Source organism: Danio aesculapii, chromosome 5, assembly GCF_903798145.1.
Source record: "Danio aesculapii chromosome 5, fDanAes4.1, whole genome shotgun sequence".
Taxonomy (NCBI): domain Eukaryota; kingdom Metazoa; phylum Chordata; class Actinopteri; order Cypriniformes; family Danionidae; genus Danio; species Danio aesculapii.
Window position 1 is genome coordinate 10298090 of NC_079439.1, and position 6000 is coordinate 10304089.

Here is a 6000-nt window from a genome sequence, read left to right on the forward strand (position 1 = left end):
ACCCTGTGGAGCTCCTGATGAGCAGTTTTGGTGTAAACAGGAGTGTTGAGGTGCACGTTTAATTCTGCGGTGAGCTGTGATTTTGTTTTTTGGATACAATTTGGGTTAGCAACTGGATATCCCTTTCAGACAGCTTCCAATTGCATCCACAGTTACTCCTGTTGGATGTGGTTCGTCCTTCTTGGTGGTTTGCTGAGATTACTGTGGCTCTTGATACATCACAAATACTTGCTGTCTAGATGCACCACCAGAACGCGTACCAATAATTTGTCCTCTTTTGAACTCTGATATGTCACCCAGGGGTTGAACGGTACAGCTTAGTGGTTAGCACTGTCGCCTCACAGCAAGAAGGTTGCTGGTTCGAGCTGGGCCAGTTGGTGTTTCTGTGTGGAGTCTGCATGTTCTCTCCATGTTCGCGTGGATTTCCTCCAGGTGAATTGGAGGAACTAAATTGTCCTTAGTGTATGAGTGTGTGTGTGTGTGTGTGTGTGTGTGTGTGTGTATGTGTGTGTGTGTGTGTGAAAGAGTGTATAGGTGTTTCCCAGTACTGGGTTGTGGCTGGAAGGGCATCCACTGCATTAAACATATGCTAGAGAAGTTGGCGGTTCATTCCGCTGTGGCGACCTCTGATAAATCAGGGACTAAGCTGAATAAAATGAATTAATGTCACCCATAATGTTGTGTATATTGCAATAAAACTACAAAACTGTGCCAATTAAACCTTCACACTCTCATATAGGTTTGTTTTGAGCAGAGGATGTTTTGGGGAGAGTTTTGTAAATGTCAAATGATCAAACTCCACGTCTGATTCCATATGTTTCCATTTCCTGTTGTGTCTTTATGCAAAGAAGAGCCAAAAAAAGGTTCTTATTCAGCAAATGATTTCTCCTACAACGTGTAAATACAAAAACACTTCCTGCAAACTGACAACACAACACCTCAGCATTTACATGACAGTCAAATAAACTGGAGGGTAACCTTCACATCCACCTTCAGCACTGCAACATCACACAGTACACCACATTCAGCTGTTTATCAGCAATTGGATAATATTATACAGTGGCTGTGAGTAAAAATTAAATTAAATTAAAATGTAAATGAAAAGTGAAAATACAATAAAATCTCAAGCTTTCAGCCGTCTACAGTTCAACTTTTCGGTGACTCAAAAGGCAGAAATAAAATAAAATGAAATAAATAAAATTGAATTAATGATAAAATAGACAAAATAAAATAATCAAAAATAAAAATAAAGCATTTAAAATTATAAAATAAAAACTATAAAATAATAATAATAATAATAAATACAATTTAATTTAATAATAAAATAGACAAAATAATAAAAATAAAAGTATTTAAGATAAAATGAAGAAAAAAAATTAATAAAATAAAATTAATAATAAAAACAAAATAAAATAAATTGAAAAAATAAAGTATTTAAATTTATAAAATGAAAAAAAATTACATAAAAAACAAATAAAATTTAATTAATGATAAAATACACAAAATAAAATAAATAAAAATAAAATATTTAAAATTATAAAATGAAAAAAATTAAATAAAACAAATTAATAAAACAAATAAAATAAAATGTAATTATTAAAAGACTAAATAAATTAAAATAAAATAAAGTATTTCAAATTATAAAATGAAAAAAAGTTATAAAAATAATCAAATAAATAAAATAAAATGTAATTAACAATAACAGACAAAATTAAATAAATAAAAATAAAATAAAGTATTAAAATTATAAAATGAAAAACATAAAATAAAATGATTAAAAATAGAAAAAATAAAATAAAAGGATTAAAAATAAAATAAATTATCATTTCAAATATAAATGATAAAATAAAACATAAAATAAAACAAAATAAAAATATGTAAATAAGAAAATATTAGTTATATATAATGCAATGACGTTGGGTCAGTTTTGAGTGTGACTTAAGTAAAGTATACTTTTTGGGGTCACTGAATGTTGATTATGCAAACACACACACACAAGACAAAAACTCTTTGGATGTTATAACTTGTGTAAAATAAATTTTAATTGACATGTTCTCATTATTAAACACATTAAATCAACATTTAATGATGACAAGACTGTTGTATTCACTGAAAAAAGCCGCATTTTTAAATTTATCCTAAAACTAGAACCATAATGCTAAACAATACAAACATTAACAACACACATTTATTTCACTGACCTCACATTCTCCATGATCTTACAAAATATTGCATTTTTATTATATGTTTTTGTATTGAACACTCAAGACATTCACATAACCAGCCTCTAGCTCTCCATAACTCTTCAAATAGGATATAATAATATATAAATGTAGATGTTTAAAGGTGTTTAAGTGTGTGTGCGTGTGTGCGTACATGTGCATGTAAACACTAGCAGCTTCTCTGTGAAAAATGCCTCGATGCCAAACCCTGATATATAAAATCATAAGAGAGAGAGATCGAGATTTCATATTTGTCATATCTTCAGCATGAGTGATTTCGAAATGTTTGGACTTGTACCTAGTGCAAATAAAAGGTGTAAAAACAGGGGAGTAAAAAGTACTGAGAAATTGTGTTTAAGCTACAGAATGAATTTTTAAATATATTATTATTATTATTATCATCATCATCATAATTTTTAATATATTCCTTTTCCTGAATGGTAAGTCAGGAGTTGTATACAGTGCATACGGAAAGTATTCATAGCGCTTCACTTTTTCCACATTGTTTTATGTTACAGCCTCATCCAAAATGGATTAAAGTAATTTATCTCCTCAAAATTCTACACACAATACCCCATAATGACAATATGGAAAAAGAGTTTTGAAATTGTTGCAAGTTTATTAAAATAAAAACCTGAAAAATCACATGTACATAAGTATTCACAGTCTTTGCCGTGAAGCTCTAAATTGAGCTCAGGTACATTCTGTTTTCACTGATCATTCTTGAGATGTTTTAGCAGCTTCATTGGAATTCACCTGTGGTAAATTCAGTTGATTGGACATGATTTGAAAAGGCATACACCTGTCTATATAAGGTCCCAGGGTCGACAGTGCATGCCAATGCACAAACAAGCATGAAGACAAAGGAATTGTCTGTAGACCTCCAAGACAGGATTGTCTCGAGGCACAAGGCTGGGGAAGGTTACAGAAAAATTTCTGCTGCTTTAAAAAGTTCCAATGAGCACAGTGGCCTCCATCATCCGTAAGTGGAAGATGTTTGCAACCACCAGGACTCTTCCTAGAGCTGGCCGGCCATCTAAGCTGAGTGATCGGGGAGAGGGGCCTTAGTCAGGTAGGTGATCAATAACCCGATGGTCACTCTGTCTGAGCTCCAGCGATCTTCAGTGGAGAGAGGAGAACCTTACAGAAGGACAACTATCTGTGCAGCAATCCACCATCAGGCATGTATGGTCGAGTGGCCAGACAGAAGCCACTCCCCGCCTGAAGTTTGCCAAAAGGCGTCTGAAGGACTCTCAAACCATAAGAACCAAAATTTTCTGGTCTGATGAGACTAAAATTTAACTCTTTGGAGTGAATGTCAGGCGTTACTTTTGGAGAAAACCAGGCAGCGCTCAACACCAGGCTAATACCATCCCTACAGTGAAGCATGGTGGTGGCAGCATCATGTTGTGAGGATGTTTTTCAGCTGCAGGAACTGGAAGACTAGCCAGGATAGAGGGAAAGATGAATGCAGCAATGTACAGAGACATCCTGAATGAAAACCTGCTTCAGAGTGCTCATGACCTCAGACTGGGGCGACGGTTCATCTTCCAGTAGGACAATAACCCAAAGCACACTGCCAAAATATCAATGGGGAGTAGCTTCACAACAACTCGGTGAATGTCCTTGAGTGGCCCAGCCAGAGTCCAGACCTAAATCCTATGGAACATCTGTGGAGAGATCTGAAAATGGCTGTACACTATCGCTTCCCATCCAACCTGACAGAGCTTGAGAGGCATCATGTTCAAAAAGACTTGAGGCTGTAATTGCTGCCAAAGGTGCATCAACAAAGTATTGAGCAAAGGCTGTGAATACTGATGTACATGTGATTTTCAGGTTTTTAATTTTTAATAAATTTACAACAATTTCCAAAAACTCTTTTTTCACATTGTCATTATGGGGTATTCTGTGGAGAATTTTGAGGAAATAAATGAATTTAATCCATTCTGGAATAAGGCTGTAACATAAAATAATGTGGAAAAAGTGAAGCGCTATGAATACTTACCGGATGCACTGTATCTTCTGGTATATTTTTCACTCAAAACAAACATTTGTTCTGACATATGTTCACTTTTTTATTATAATATAATAGTATTAACAATAATTATAATTGAAGATTTCAATTAAATTATGGAGGTATAAATTTGGATTTTCAGCAAGAGTACAAGTGTTCAGTGTCAGCAGTGGTCAAAGTAAAGGTTCCTGAAATAATACTTTAGAATATAATACAATTTATCCAGTACTTTACACCCCGGCTTTTAATAAAATTCAAGCATAACCAGCAGCCAATCAGAAGTAGAGTGACATTCCCTAAATAACACACAAAAAATAGCACCTAATCAACGCCATGATTATCTTTCAGCCTGATTTCAGCCATTTGTGGAACATTTAAATCAGGCAGGCAGTTTTACAGCTTTACTTTAGGCCAAAACTTTACTTCAGCTTTACTTTAATGATGTTTTCACACCATTTGTTGGTTGATATAATCAGGTAGTCATACATAGCATAGCCAAAAATATGTGTACAGTGTTGGAAAATAAATGAAGGGATTTTCTGGTGTTTTCAAACAAAGATTATGCAGTTATTAATAGGTCTACACTGTAAAAAATCCATAAATTAGCAGTTTTAAGTATTTTGTGGTTCATGTTTGTATTTTTTCCCCGTTTATTTATGCTTTTAAATTGCATTATGAGATCTTGATCTTTCTTCCAACAACTTTTAACCTTGAAAAGATCAAAAAAGTGATTTTTATGAACCTTTTTAATAGTTTACAGTGATATATTTTCTGGTTTGGTGTTGTATATTACACTACAAAAACCTTGTAATAAACTGCCAGCTCATTTTATTTCTCTATGTATTATTTCTTTAACATAATTTCAAAGTACTAAAATGTCAATAAAAGTCACTTTGTTAAACTGCAGAGTTGAATTTTCAACATTAAAAGTCGACAGAGCAGAGATCAACATCCCATAATGCAAATTTACAACCGGAAATGAACAAAAAACACAAAATACACATCGTTTTTACAGTGTAGCTAAAATATTAATCTAAATAAAAACAAAGCGAATGAACATTTACTCACCCTCAGGTCATACAAGATGTGGATGATATTGTTTCTTCATCAATGAATCAATGAACGCTCTGCAGTGAATGACAATTCAAACGGCACATAAAAACAAGTCCATCAATTAATGTGAGGTGAAATGCTGACATGAGTTTTTAAAAAGCCAAAATACTGGTTCACCGTTCTTTATATAATGCTAACCTTAGAGAAAAATTACATTGGATATTGATTGGATAGTTCTCTTTTGATTCAGACGATTTTTGTACTGAAAAAAGGTAGTATGTAACTATGTTTCCATCTAAAAATGTGAATTAACTTTATGCCCAAAACTGGATTATTGCATAAAAGATATGCAAATAAAGCAGCGTTTCCATCCAACGAGTGAAAGCGAACACAATCGTCACTTCCTGATTATCTGGCGCCAAATATCAACTGTAAAAATGGAATTTACTGCGGTAGGAGAAGCTGCGTGAATCTTTTCCTTATTTAATAAATGACTTGTGCCTCAGAAGGCAATCCTGACATGCAGTGAATGCGCGGTGGTGCTTGAAGGCGTGAGACGTGGAGCACAGAAGCTCTTGATTCTGGAGGTCATTAATAATATAATAACACTAATACTTAAACGGTAAGGTGTTTTAAAATGCAACATTTCAGATGTTTACAGTGTGCTCAGCCTGCTGGTTTATCTATTTGAACACATTTTTATCATCACAT